This window comes from Mustela nivalis (assembly GCF_964662115.1).
Source record: "Mustela nivalis genome assembly, chromosome: 7".
Taxonomy (NCBI): domain Eukaryota; kingdom Metazoa; phylum Chordata; class Mammalia; order Carnivora; family Mustelidae; genus Mustela; species Mustela nivalis.
In genome coordinates, this window is record NC_139026.1 from 31691117 (window position 1) to 31707091 (window position 15975).

Below are 15975 nucleotides of genomic sequence, written 5' to 3' on the forward strand. Positions count from 1 at the left end.
TTAAAAAAAAAAATTAATTACTTATGGAAGTCTACTCCATAAATACCAAGCCTTAGAGAGGCAGGAGGAAAGGAAGAATTTATTAATAAATCCTATAATCTTCCAAAGAGACATGTGTTCTCAGTTGGTTTTGATCAACTAGTATTTATTATGCTTTTGTTGGATTCAGAAAATTCATACAGGAGAGTGTACCTTAAATGTAGGAGACCCAAGTACACAGACATGGATACAAATCAACTCAGAATAAGACCTAAGAACCATAGATTAGCTATTTCTGTTAACTACCAATGCCAAATAAATGGATAGGCCTGACAAAATTAAAAAAAAAATTCTAATATGTGAAGATCATTTTTTAAAAATGTGATATAGAAAAGATTTTAATGGATGCTATTATACTGGTTTACTTTTAAATATGCAGCTGAAAAATGATGAAAGAATTAAGCCAACCCTTTTGCTTTTGGTTAGTTCCCTATTATATTTTGTAATCTGAAGGGACATTTTATTGAAAAGGCTCTCTGAATTGGAAGAGCCCTTAAATGATGCAAGAACCTCAGGAAATTGTATAGGAATAAAATTAAGATGAATCATTGTACACAGGCAAAACCATTCTCGTGTTTATTAAATTTCTGAAAATTTCCTGGATACTTTCTATATATGAGTTCAAGGACTGTTCCTCGATGATCATTTTGTATTCTGAGTTAAAAAAAGTTATATTTTGCGTCTTTTCCTATAATATAGCACAATGTTCAAGTGTTCTTTACATTTTAGGTATTTTAAATGGTACCGATAAAGCACATTGGTTTGCTAGTTTTTAACTCAATATTTCTAAAACCTAACCTAAGAACAAGACAGAGAAATTTGACAGTTATATTTTTGGGACACTCATTGCAGTGGATTTTTTAAAAAATTATTTATTCAATATTTGTTTTTCTTTTTTTAAAAAATATTTTATTTATTTATTTGACAGAGAGAGATCAAAAGTAGATGGAGAGGCAGGCAGAGAGAGAGAGAGGGAAGCAGGCTCTCTGCTGAGCAGGGAGCCCGGTGTGGGACTCGATCCCAGGACTCTGAGATCATGACCTGAGCCGAAGGCAGCGGCTTAACCCACTGACCCACCCAGGCGCCCAATATTTGTTTTTCTTAATTACTGTTGTGCACAAAGTAAGAATGTGTGTTTTTTAATGAAGAGAAATATGTTCTATAACTTCAAAAGATAAAAGACTATACATTTTTTATGAAATGTCTATGTATGATAACTTAGAACAACCTGAAATAAAATCATATGTTAAAATATATTATGAAACTCTTTTAAATATCATTTATATTAAATGGTTTCTGGAAGCAATAATCTTCACTCAAGAACTATGTGGATCCAAATAACAAGTCCCAAGTTTATGTGTCAAAATTCCTTGTTTTGACATAAGGCATTTAGAAATAAAATCAGACTGATACATCTTTCTGAAGGAAAATTGTTCTATGGAAGACCAGCAAGACTGAAGTTTTTGTGAAAACTTCTAAAAGCTAAGAAGCCTAATATAGGAATGTTAACAAAACACACATTAACTTTCCATGGTATAGACAAAATACTCCAGGAGATCCACTGTGCAAGTATACTCATACACATAAACTGGAAAATCAAAGAAGAAAGTATTAAAATTTCAAAATACACATTTTAAAAAATTCAATGCTATTTTAATAAATACATCATCTATTTTGTTTCTGATTAATAAAAGCTATGTTTAGTCTTTCAAATTTTTTCAGTTAAAAGGTAATTTTAAAGAATCATTTCCTTCCATTTTTCTTTGAAATTTTCTACTAGAAGTCTATACTCTATTACCAGTCCCATTTTCCCACTCCTCAGTCCCTGGCAACCAGCATTCTGTTGCCATTCTCTGTTTTTTTGAGTTGGACTTCTCTATGAGTTGGAAGAATTTTCAATATGGTCTGTAATAATTTGGAAAGGAAATAATGAAGGGCTCTTACTAAAAATGGAAGTGAACATTTTGCTTCAAATACCTTTGTAATTTCAAAAATAATTGTTGTGAATCAATTAATAGTTTTGTAACTGGAGGTAAAAATTGGTGCTTCTTATTGTCCTTAGAGAAGCCTTTTAGCTATGGATAGTTCATAAGGAATAATATATTAGGAATGGACTCTTTCAATTTAGAGAAATATCTGTATTTCACCTTATATAAATATATATCAAGAAGAATGTAGATTTTATAAATTTGAATGTTATTTAAAGAATGTTTTAAATTTCCATATCTAAAAATATGTATTTTTAGTTATTGTATTTTTAGCTTGCTTGCTCGCTTCCTTCCTTCCTTTCTAAGTATGGTTGACACACAGTATTGCATTAATTTCAGGGGTATGACATAGTGATTTAATAAGTCTGCTTGTTATGCTATGCTCATTGAAAATGTAGCTACTACCATGATCACCATACAATGTTATTATAATACTACTTATTAAATTTAAAGTTAGGTTTGAAAAATATGTATTTAAATTTGAAAGTTACTCTTTAACCATAGATAAAACATATATATGTGATTATACTATGATATTCTGAAAAAGAACACAAAAATTTGCAAATGTTTTCTTTGTACTTAGGTTTATATCCTTTATAGGTTATTTGTTTTCTGAAAGATTTTTGTCTCAATCATAAGATTTATTTTGTTTTACACAGGGAGCATAGCTCAATTAAAAATCTTTTTTTCCTTAATCCATCTTAAGGAGATTAATAGAGCTACCATGATGACAATAATAACTGAAATTTGTTGAATGCTTACTATATACCAAGTATCTCCCTTGAAACATAATAAATAGAAACCTTTGTTTAATACACAACTGAGCATAATTTCTTAATTTTATCTTTTCTCCCTTGGCCTCAGATGTGGATAGACATTTAATAAAATTTTATAATGAAAGGGCTTCCACAATCTTTTATCTTAAACTCTTCATTTTTAGAGGTAAGAGTTCTAAGAATCTAATGTTATGGCATGCTAGAAATTCACCTTGAAAGATCTAATGAATAAATTCAGTCTTTTTTAAAAAATTTGTTTAAGAATTGAGATCCACAAAAATGGGTATCATATTCTTAACACTAGCTCTATTAGTAATCAAATCTGAAATTTTATTGGTATAGAACTTGACTTCCAAGAGCAGTAACATAATTGAAAAATAATAACACAGTTCTTGTAGAAGTTTGATTAACGTTTAGTGAGCTTCAAACTTGACACTGATTATAAAATGGAACAAGTGACATTATTCATTTATTCTGCTTGTTAAGCTATGCTCATTGAAAATGTAGCTACTACCATGATCACCATACAATGTTATTATAATACTACTTATTAAGTAGTTGTGTGTACAGGCTCTGTGACCCATTAGTAAACAAAATAGACAAAATCCCTGCCTTCATGAAGACGTTTATTCTAGTGGGGAAACAAAAATAAACAAGAAACAGTGTAAACTATTCCTTATGTGAAGCAGTGGTAAGTTCTAAGGGGAAAAAAAAAAAAAGCAAGGTAAGGGGATATTAAGTGTAGGAGATGGTATAATAGTTCTAGTTAAAGTAGGCTGGAATGTCTCACTGACAATGTGATTTTTAAAAATAAAGATCTGAAGGAAATGCAGAGGTGTGTAGGAAGAGCATCCCCAGCAAGGGGAACAGAAAGGGTAGAGACCTTAACGTGGGTGTGTCGCTGGCAGTTTCGAAAATTATGAAGGAGGAATAGGGGATGACTAAAGGATGTGTTGAGGGAGATGAAGTCCATGAAGGAGCAGGGAATCAGATTATAAATGGTTTTACAGATCAAGTTGAAGATTTTAACACTCATGTTGAAAGAGAAAACAATGATCAGTTGAAGATTTTTCAGTAAAGTCCTTTAGGGGAATCAAGTAGCGTGATATGGTTCAAAGACTAAATCTTATAGTTCTCATTATTTATGTTTTAGATATTTTGAATGCAAAAAAGACAGAACAAAGAAGTAGACTGAGGAAAGATAGCCAGAAAAGTAGAAGGAAAACCAGGCTTGTGTATATTAGAAAAGAGGCCAAATAAAATATTTTGAGTTAAAGAGAATGATCTATGATTCCACCTGCTTCTGATACATCCAAAAAAGTAAAAGGATTGGCTATTGGACTTAGCAGTGTGGAGATCAATAGTGACAACAAAATGAGCAGTTTTGTTGGAGTTGTGGCAATAAATATATGATGTAGTGGGTTTGAGAAAAAATAGGAAGAAGGACATTCAAAGAATCAAGAATAGGGAGCTATTTCAAGTAGTTTTACTTTATACTTAGAAGAATAAGGTGATAGCTGCAAGGAGAAATGATATCAATATAGTCTCTTTTAATAAGATAAACAACATAACTGCATGTTATTTTGATACTAACAGTCATATACCAGTTGATGGGGGAATAATTGATAATTACAGAAAGGCAAAGCGAAAATTGCTATGGCCATGTCTTTGAGAAAGAAAAGGGAGATGAACCTGTGCACATAATGGAAAATTTACACTTAGTTGGAGTGCAGTCCATTCTCATGATAGAAAGTTAGAATATTCAAGTACAAATACAGGAAAATAGATGAGTCGGGGGAGGTGGTGGTTGGAATTTCTCTCCTGACTGCTTTATTTCTTCAATGAAATAGGAAGAATGGTCACAAACTGAGAGAGGGAGAAGTAATGTTTGAAGCAGAAGGATCTAGAACAATAAAATCCTATAGTAGAGTAAAAGAGTGAATGGACTATAAAAATACAGTATGAGTTAGTGCTCATGAGTTTAAAACTAGTCCAGATGGTTTGGGGTTTCTTCCAGGCTGGTATGATGGTACAGGTTTAGATGTGCAGCTGGTGGAGATTTGGATTTAATTGTAATTGTGGTTTAGCTAAAAGAATAAACAAATATGACAGAAAACAAAAGAGCTGATGTTGCATATAAGTGAGAGATTTTATCATAACAATTAAACTTAAGCTTACTAGTAAGAGAAGTGTGGTGTTGTACCAGAGGTGAGAGATAAGGAAATATACTAAGGTCTCACTGGCTTCAAAGCACTGTTGGAGTTGGGCCTTTAGAGGGATTGAGCTGGAAAAAAAAGAACATCGTAGTATAAGATATGCTTGAAATTGAGGTTTGGGGAGAGTGGCAGTGATTAGTAACAACAAAGGCATAGGTATGATCACAGAAGTGCATTTTGAAGTTAGGGTGGGGACCACGATGGTCAAGAAGAATGGAAAGGTCTAGGTCTTAGACTCTGGACTTTGAGTTCTCTGCTGAAGAAGCAGTTTTGGAGATATTTGCAGTGAACCAGGAGCTAATATTTCAAAGAACAGAGGGAGGAGACCTGGGAGACAACAGCAGCCAAGGAGATGTTTTATAGAGGAAAGAAATTCATTTGTAGGGAATAGGGTAATGAATAAAGAAAGGGTACCTACTGCACATTGAGTCCCAGGCTTATTAAGTTTACAGAAGAAGCAGTATCATCAGGAAAGAACCAGATTTAAGTTAGGACAAGACGGTGAGAGAGACATTCAAGGAAGAGATTGAAGACATAGTCAGTTTTGTTAATGATTAAACTTGAGAGAAAAAGTTTTCATCCAGAGAAAATTATGGATGGTGGATGGATAAAGCAAATTCAGAAGAGATCTTAGAGTCAGAAGAGACTTCAAAGATGATATAATCTATTCTTTTATATCTTGAAGGCTCTTCATAATATAACTAATACTTCTCCCATCTATTTGAGTTTTTTCTGTGACTGGCTTCTTACAAGGAAGCCCATTCCAAAAAGGAGATACTTTCTATCTTCAAAGATACTTCCATTTGCCTGAAAACTCAATAAAATATGTACAACTCAAATTCCTTATAATAAGGACTCTCCCTTGCTTTTCTCTCTGCTTCCTCTATCACATTCAAACTCTCTGGTTTGCCTGCTGTTTTCCCTCGTCTTTTGCTGAGACTGGCATTTATAGATCTCCTATTAACTTGTTTCAAATCACTGATAATTTCATCAGCTGACCACCCTAACAGCTACCACCATTTCAATGAGTACCTTCAACAGTACCTTCTCATTTCACTGAGAAGGTACCCAGTTCTTTGATCCTTAGATGCCTCACTATTGATTAGCTGCCTCTACTCTCACATTATTCCTCCATACCCATCTTCTCTTTCTGGTCATATCATATTTATTTGTAGACCTTTAAAAAATATTCTTGATCTCACACATACTTGTCAAGAGTGTAACTATGGACAATTCCTTCTCTATGCCTATATCCCAAAAGCTAAGCATCAAATAATAGGTTGGAAGTACTATTGTTTCACATTCACCACACTCAAGTTGGCTTTCCACAATGCAGTCAAGAAACTGTTTCTCCAGAAAGTTTACTCTACTTATCTCCACAATAAAATCACATTTTAGCCATCTGCTTAAATCTTTCATTACTTCTTTCTTCTATCTACTAATCTCAGTGTATGGCTTCATTTCCGACCAGGGAGAATGCATTAGACAGTAACTACTTAATCTTTTTGCTACTATATCTAAAAATTAACCTGATGCCTCCCCTCCTCATAACCATGAAGAAAATGTTATTCTAATCCAAATCCAGTCCCTTCATTTGTGCTTCTTTGCTCCTCCTGCACTTTTCTAGCTTTTCTGTCTCCTGCCTCTCAGCATCTTGATTTCTAGCACATACCCTCTTTGATCAGTCAAACATGATCTAGTATCTATAATCTTAAATAAAGCAAGACAAGCCTTGACTTGACCTCATACAGCTTTTTAGCTATGACTTTTAGCTCTTTTGTTTCCTATATCCTTTCATTACCAGCTTTCCAAGAGAATTTGTGTGTGTGTGTGTGTGTGTGTGTGTCTGTGTCTGTGTGTGTTTGTCTTATTTATACTATTTCAAATTTCCCATGATTTTCCATTCTTACCATTCTAGGGTTCTGCTTACAGGGTTATCAATTAGTAACATGTTTTCTATCCTAATTTAGTTGTCAAATATTTTACATAATTGAGTAGTATTTTCTTCCTGTGGAGATCAAGAGGATGTTTTGTGGTTATATATTCTCAGGCTCTAAAATTCAAGTGATGACAATATGATCATTATTCTCATTTTATTTTTTCTTATAACTATAATTCGTTTTTGAGTTCCCATTCTGCTTGGTAGTAAAACAAAGGTAACCAAATCAATTCTAAGAAAATTTATTTGCTTGAAAGTATTCTCAGGCTTGGGTTTTCAGTCAAATCAAAATTGGCTTGCCCCGCCCCCTCTTCTTTTCTTTCTGGATTGGTTTAATTTCTGCAGTCTATCTAATGCAGTAATATCAGATGGCGAGGCATCTGGTCTTCATCCTTCCTTTGTCCTAGACTGACATCTGTTGCCAAGTACAAGCATGTCCCGTGTCCCCACCACATTGGCATCTGTGGAGGTTTCTGTATTCCCACCTGGTTTCTTGACACACATCCTTATACTGCTCTTTGTTGTAATTTTCTCTCATCATGACCGTGGATCCCTTCAACATCTGCCTGCTTTCTCTCTCTCAGCCAGGTGTCTTGTTGTCAGAGGCAAAAGGAAATCCTGTTGCTTGCTCTTGTTGCCCAGGGACCACATGAGACTTGCTATGGCGGTCTTGTGTCTTTTCCCTTTTCAACAGCAAAGAGACATCTCAGCCCTCTGGATCCACTTTTACCTAGGTTACTAGGGAATCCTTAAAAGCTGTCTTTTCACATTGTCCCAGAAAGGATTAGGGTAAATGTATCCTTTATTCGTGGGTCCCCAAACTGTGAATAATTTCTTTTAAATATCCATTTTAATTTTTACTGATTTAAGAACAGAAAAGACAGTGCATTAAGCTTTTCCTTAGGTCCCACTGGGATCTAAAGGATTCTCTCCAACACATTGTTTAACTTTTCTCTTTACCCAAAGGAGTAATTATTATTCAAATGAGGGGGAAGAACAATTTAATGTTTCCATTTTTCCAACTCTTTGTTATATCAGTAATATAGCTTTCTTTAAAAAAATAACCATAGATTTAGCATATCTGCTTTTAGGTCTCTGTTTTCACTCATCCCAGCTGGCTGGGCTGGGGGAAAAAAGGACCACATGTTACAGGTGAAGATACTTGAAGAAGATTAGAGAGAGATTTGCATTTCTGTAGTAGGGCATAATTAGTGGCCTGCCCATCTCTTTGGGGAAATATTATAAATGCTGACTAGATTGACATATTTAAATGTATTGATGAACTGAATAGAAAGTTAGGAATATGCTAAATGAAAGGGGAACATGAAAAGTAAGAAGCAATATGTTGATCCTACCTTTCATCTTAAGAGCAATTGCAAATTCTAGTGAACTTGAGTTTTAGTTTTCATAATTTGCAGAGCATAGAGAATAGGTAAGTCAAATACTTTCTTAAATTAAGAAGGCTAAAAGACTATAATCCCATCATAAAGCTGGGTCCAGCAAATTGGCTAGTCCCTTGATATAAGTGTAAAAACTATGTAAAGGTACATTCACTGAGGGTTTTATAAGTGAGATATTCTTATCTTAAATCCTAGTGCTGAATAAGAGGGAAAATACTCCTAGCTAAAAACTAAATAACCCTTATATTGGATTATAGCCTGATTTGCCTTGCTTAGGTGATGTGAAACACTTTAATGCAACACTACAGTTTAAAGTGACCTTAGGTTGGTATAACCCCTCAGTCACCCAGCAGAAATAACTGTGAACTTGCTCTGAAAGAAACTATCTTTAGTCCAAGCCACAAATAAGTCCCCCAAGTAAAATGTTAAGAAATACAAATTTATAATAAAAAAGCACAGAACACCCAATGAAATAAAACACCACAGTTAGAATTTCCAAAAATGAGTCAGAATCTCAAAACTGAACATACAGAATATAATTGTTACATGGGTTGGGTAAATAAAATACTAAGAAGATGGGGGGCCTGGGTGGCTCAGTCAGTTAAGCGTCTGCCTTCAGCTCAGGTTGCCTTGATCTCAAGGTCCTGAGATGGAGCCCTGAGTCAGTCTTCCTGCTCAGCAGAGTCTGCTTCTCCCTCTTCCTCGGTCCCTCCTCCTCCCTCTGCTTGTGTTCTCTCTCTGAAATAAATAAATAAAATCTTTAAAAAAATATAAAGTACTGAAAGGAGAAAATGGAAGGAGAATATTAAAGAGACCAGAAAGACTTAGCTAAAGAATCAAAAGTTTGGTTTGATATTGAAACTATTTTTTAGGTCAGGGTCTCTGGAAACAGACTCTGAGATACATATTTACATGCAGGACGTTTACTTGAGTGTGTTCTTAGGGAAACAACAATAACAACAAAACCCCCCACCCCAAAACCCTACAAGGGTGGTAAGAGAAGCCTGATTAGGTGATGCAGTTGCAACAGTAGCCTCAGCTTCTCTTATCATAAACTCTAGACCTACTCATTCCTAAAATTACTACTCAAAGCCAGACACATTTTTAGTGTTTCTATTATACGGAACAGCAGCCACCCTACAGATAGAATATGAGGTTAGAAGGTGAAAATGAGATCACAGGGATGAAAATTTCTTAGAAACTGAAAGTTCTGCACACATGGTTATCATGACCATCTATCCAGGAATCAAAAGTACAGACACTGGAGTCAGAGAATTTCAATTCACTTCTGACTCTGACACTCACTAGCTACCAGACTGAAAGCAAATTGCTCTGTCTCTCTTTTCCTCAGTTTTCCCATATGTAAGTGAAATGTATAAAAACTATTTTGTAGGATTGTTGTGGAGGAGAGGAGCATAACTGAAGAATAAGCGTAACACTTACTATACAATAATAGTTTAGTAAATATCCTCTGACACAATAAAAATACCATTAAAAAAGGAGAGGAGGATTATAACCATGATCCCTAACTTAGCATCTGCCTCAACTTTTCTATATTTACTCTGATGTATTATTTTAATTCCCTTTCCCTAAGACACTTTCTTTTTTTTTTTTTTTAAAGATTTTATTTATTTACTTGACAGATCACAAGTAGGCAGAGAGGCAGGCAGAGAGAGAGGAGGAAGCAGGCTCCCTGCTCAGCAGAGAGCCTGATGCAGGGCTGGATCCCAGGACCCTGGGATCATGACCTGAGCTGAAGGCAGAGGCTCTCACCCACTGAGCCACCCAGGCGCCCCCCTAAGACACTTTCTGACCATAGCATATGCAGAATCTAATTCCCACTCCAAAAACAAAACAGTATCTTACGAAGGTTTGCTTTCCTGAAATATATGCATTCTAAAATCCCAGGAGGACTCTTTCTCTGAGTTTTTCTATACTTTTACAGAGTAAAATTGGCCATCTTACTTTTGTTATGACAGCATATCACGTATTTGCAGAGTGGTACTATTTTATTGGGCTAAGTGTTTTAGAATAGCGTAATTCCTTTTATCTTACTCCTACATTGACAAAACAAGTATAGGTTATGGCATTGAGATTTTTATTGGCAGAAGCATTCACTATTAAATAACATTGAAAAATGTGTTTTTATCTGTGCCCTGAAAAGACCATATATATATATATTTTTTTCCTTGCATTTATTTGTTTTCCTACCCTTAGAATGAGTGAGGTACAATTGTTTCACTAAAGTAAAGTCCTTTCATTCTGGCCCTTTGAAAAAAGTGAAATTACTGCTAATTTTTATGGTTAAAATTTCCAGCCTACCCAGTAGAATTGGAATATATCTCATATGGAAGTTTCCATCTCATATGGGAGAAATCCATAGGATCTCTTTACAGCAATAAACAAGTACTTTGTTTTATTCTTTATGCTTGACCAGATTTATCCTCTTCTTCTTTAAAGAAAATCTGGGGCAAGTTGGCTCCTACGATAAGCTGTCAAGATGAAAAATCCACACTGTAATGTCAATTTGCAATGCTTGTGGTTCAAAGGATATTTATGGCACATGTGATTTATTTTTCAATCACCTAAGATTTAACAAAGAAACTATATCATGATTAATCTAAAAAAATTGAGAGGTAATTTATTTTTACAAATTCTGGTTGAACAGCAACAGCATGTCATTTCTAAAGGTGCTATTAGAAACAACAATAGCACACCAGCTATTGAAGTATGTATAGACTGAATATTTTAAATTGCAAAGAAAACAAAAGGCAACACCTGAGGGAAATCTAATATAGACAGTCTACTGTCATTTGGGGGGATTGCTTTCATGGATATTAGATAGGTGAAAGTGACGTATAATATCTTTTCAGGACTTTTACTATGAGATTAACTTATTTTTCAAATGCATGTCATCTTCATAAATCTTTCTAACATGATAATTTTAACACAGATTTTATTTCATTAATAAAATTGACAAAAATTAGTTCATTGGGGTGGACATTCAACAGTGTTGGAACAGCTTGTATGTTTCAAATGCTCTTATTCTTGATTCTGGCAGATGACTTCTTGTCCTTCTTAGCATCAACTTCGGAAAAATCTACTTTAGAATTAGTCTCCTAATATTCACTTTTCAGCTGTATTCTATTCAGGATTAAACCTTACAGACCTGCCTTCTGCTGAGTAAGTCCTTGGCTTTCTTACTTACACAATTTTATTTTCTTAATGATAACATCTATCATTGCAAATTGCACCTGACATAAATTCTTCTTAAGGTCTTTCTCCTTGTTCCCCTGCAAAACTGATTTAGTCTTTGTTTTACAAATAATTGACAGTTCTTGTTAAAGTACATTATTCTATTACTAAAAAAATTACATAAACTAATCATTTTTGTTCTTTTGTTACAACTATAGAAACAGTAAATACTTAGATATATTTGAATGGATATTGAAATATCTAAGTACAGTATTAAAAAAAGTTATTTTGAAAATAGTGTACTTTATTATTATAGTTGTCTATACAAATATGTTTGTTCCGTAGATAACAATGTTAAAACACAGAATGTGCATAGAAAAATCTGGTATGACATGCATCAAATTCAGCATTCATTTATTGAGTGGGGTTATAGTAAACCTTCATTCCTTATCTTCTTATGTATAATACTTGGCAAGAGAGGTTTTGTTTTGGTTTGGCTTGGTTTAAAAATGAAAATGTTGCATTTATTTTAACACAGCTGAATTAAGTGTGGAAAGTGTTTTTGTTTGTTTTGATTTGGTTTTGGCTTTGATTTTGGTAATAAAACATGAGGAAAAGATCGGAAGCATGTATATCTGCATAGTAACAATGACTAATTCCAGGAGGTAGAATTATAGGCAACCTTAATTTCCTCGCTTCTTGACTATATTTAAGATACGTGTTCCTAAGAAAGAACTGTCAGTTTAGGCAGTGCAAAGTAGAATCGTGTGAATGGACTAAAATTCAAAAACTCTCTCATTTATGACACTTGTAAAAACATCTCATTCTTCATACACTTGTTTTGGAAATATGATTTTATTATTATGGTTAATTCTTGATGAAATTTGCTTATCAATAAACTACCTTAATTGTCTGAGCGTTATTAAATCAACAAACCAAATGTAGCACATCATAGCGAAGTTATTGCTTGACTTTCTCAAAAGTGTTAGTTAATTGCAAGAGGAATGTCAATTAAGTGAGGTTTTCTTTAACTTTTTTTTCTTGGTGGTTATGTCAATTTTTCTTGTGTTTGCTTTTAATAAGGTCACAGGTAATGACAGTAGAATAGTAGCATACATTTTTTCATGTATAACAGAGAAAATATATTGGGAAGATCAGTTTCTAGTTGTAAAAAACATTAAAACAATAAAAAATTAAAAATACCTCTTAGCAAGCCATTGTTTAAGATATTTCTTTTCTTTCTGTTTTAATTTGCTAAACCACTTTTTGTTATGAATTATGTAGACGTTTGGGTTTTATTAATTTGTTTCAAAATTCTTGTATCACGTGTGCATGTTTTATTCCTAACTATACACTCTATTTTTCTTGTTATTATTGTCTTTCTTGGACTTCTGGCTTTCCTTTGCCTCTTCAAACATCTCCAGCAATATTTAAAATCTTTGATAGCTAATGGTAATGTCAGAGGACATTTTCTGGATCCAAGCCAATCATAATGTCTTTAACTAATGTTTATATATACCAAGCTTGCCAGCTACTTACCAGTGCATAACAGAAGATAAATGTACACCAGTCTACTACCAAGGCTAAAAGAAGCCAAGCCATCTGACTGCTAGCAACCTAATTTTTACATAGCTGTTTATAATTCTCATCGTCATGTTACAGCAATATGATTTATTAATCCTTCTGGCATTTTTCTCCTTGACAGCCTCTCAGCTGCTGTTACATCCTTCTTGGATGGGTAAGTTCTATATACTATTTTGAAACTGTGAGTCAAATTTTATGTGTTGATACTTCATTTGTTTTAGGCACTTTTTCTACTAAAGTGGAAGAACTTTAATTTAACACTATCAAATATATATATATATAAATAAAATATATATATATATATATTCAATAGAAGTAAAAATGAAGAATAATAAATTTGGAGATGTAATTCCGATGGAAATTTTCCACAATTTTAACTCAGAGTGGGTTAAAATATAACTTACATTGCAGTTTTTACAGACAGGCCAGAGCACTTTTCTCCAAATGGAAAATACAGTTTTAAGACCTTGGCAGTCTCTTGTGAATATTCAAGTACTTTGATTCAGGACTGTTTTTGCCAGAATATTTAGAATTTAACACCTTTTAACTGTATTTTTACATTTAATTTAAAATCATCAATAGTTAGTTAAAACCACCAATTCAAAATGGTAGTTATCCACTGTGTTTCATGTAATTATTTTATTATAAACTTAGATTTGATGTCACTTAAATATTATACACATTAAATACAAACAATTAAAAAAGCTATTGGAAGTGAGAGTATACACACACACACACACACACACACATACACACACACAGTGTATTTTGGTTTGTTTGTTTTAAGATTTTATTTATTTATTTGACAGACAGAGATCACAAGTGGGTAGAGAGGCAGGCACAGAGAGAGGGAAGCAGGCTCCCTGTTGAGCAGAGAGCCCGATGTGGGGCTCTATCCCAGCACCATGGGATCATAACCCACGCCTAAGGCAGAGGCTTTAACCTACTGAGCCGCCCAGGAGCCCCTGGTTTGTTTTTTATAATAAAACTTGGTGAAAGACCAGAAACATGTAGATTCATATATATTAAAAATGCCTAAAGTGCACAGATAGAATTTTAGGCAATCTTAATTTTCTTTATGTGTGTATAAATATATTTACTTCTTATTTATATATTGCACACACACACACACACACACACACACACATCAGTGATTTACTAAGCTAAGCTCCAATCAAGGTTGTGTTGCTAGAATCTATAGCAAAAAAGAGAAAAATATTTGAATTCTATAGTTCCTTTCATCTAATAAAAGAAATGAAGTATTTTTATTTAATGTGGACAGACACATTTCTTAATGTGAGTGAATCCAGAAACATTTCAGCCATGTAAAATATATTATGTGCTATCATATTGTCAACTATAAATTTGCACAGACTATTTTTTTTTTTCAGATGGGTAACATTCTTCTGTGAATGCTTTGGTGATTGTGATTGTGATTGTGTGTTTCCTCAACTATTGAGGTGTTTTCTGTCACATTTCTTCAGAGAAGTAAAACAAATGGTTTATTCCTGTAGGAAAAATGCAAACATAATGCAACTTAGAATTTGTTTGAACCTCAGTCAGGAGCTTGTTTTGAGATGCAGAATTCGTCACCATTGTATTAAAAAGTCATAATATTTGTCTAAAGGATTTTATGTTTTTTAAAGATTTTTATGTATTTATTTGAGAGAGAGAGAGCCCACAAGTGGGGAGGAGGGGCAGAGGGAGAAGCAGGCTTTCTGCTGAGCAGGGAGCCCAACAGGCAGCTGGATCCCAGGACACTGGGATCCTGACCTGAACCTAAAGTATTTGCTTAACAGACTGAGCCACCCAGGCGCCCCTGTCTAAAGCATTTTAAACACAGCTGTGCCGGTTACAAGTGAGTACACAAAATAAGAAAGAGTTTTTTGGTCTTTGTGTCTCTCTAATTTCTATGGAGTCTTTGGTCTGGCCTAGTCTAACTCAAAATCACTACTACTTATACCCAACTTGTTTAAGTTCCATGAGAACTGGTAAAACAATCAATGGAGAACCAATTAAGTAATTACTAATTTTCACATAGCTTCTCATTCATTAAAAGCTGAGGGAAAAAGAGGAAAATCTGGCATACCCTAGATTTTAAGAAGTAGTTTCTTCTGTTTCAATCTCTTCTTTTATATTGTATAATAATGTACCATAGGAAATAATGTCTCAACATCCAGAAAATTTAAATTTTAAGTCACTCCTATTTATTAAAATCATAATACTATTGGAGATCCTTTTAAAGTTAGTGTTGATTTTTAAATTTTCAATAACTTGACAAATAATTTACTTATGCTCACATTAATAAAGTGACATTTCATCACAAGTAAGCTGTATTTCCCAAAATTTTTACATAGCTGTTTATAATTCTCATTGTCACGTTACAGCAACATGATTTTCTTTCTGAAGTCACATAAATTAATTTGTAACTGTTGATACTGCATATATTGTGGGGAAATTTGGGCCATAATGAAATTTTCAAATATAAAATACATTGTATTCTATAGATATGTGCATATTTATTGTGGTATTGTGATATATATTATATATATCATAATTAATGTATATATGCAATTAATGCTTAAACAGTCTTTATACGGTTTTAGAACAGAGAAAGTGGATGCCCCAAAAGATAGCTCTGGCAGTGATAGTAGTAAATTTAAAGCATTGGATTACCCAGTTTTCAAAACATTTATTAATGAATGAAGATTTATTTTAGATAATTATTAGGAATGCCTGTAATTCTGACAAAATTCAACTACAAAATGCTTCACAATTTGGGGAGGGGTAGCATCAAAGAAGTCATTAAAAACTGTTGCATCTTGCACTTTATATGTC

General features: G+C 33.6%; 1 protein-coding gene across 4 annotated transcripts in view; it reads left to right on the forward strand.

Annotated features, from left to right (window-relative positions):
* The window catches only part of MGAT4C (MGAT4 family member C), a 735527-nt gene that overhangs the window by 82299 nt on the left and 637253 nt on the right, over positions 1–15975 (forward strand). For all 4 annotated transcript variants that reach the window (XM_082738966.1, XM_082738955.1, XM_082738956.1 and 1 more), the window contains exon 2: positions 13259–13291. The gene's annotated coding sequence lies outside the window, so the exon portion shown is untranslated. The remainder of the gene's footprint in view (positions 1–13258; positions 13292–15975) is intronic.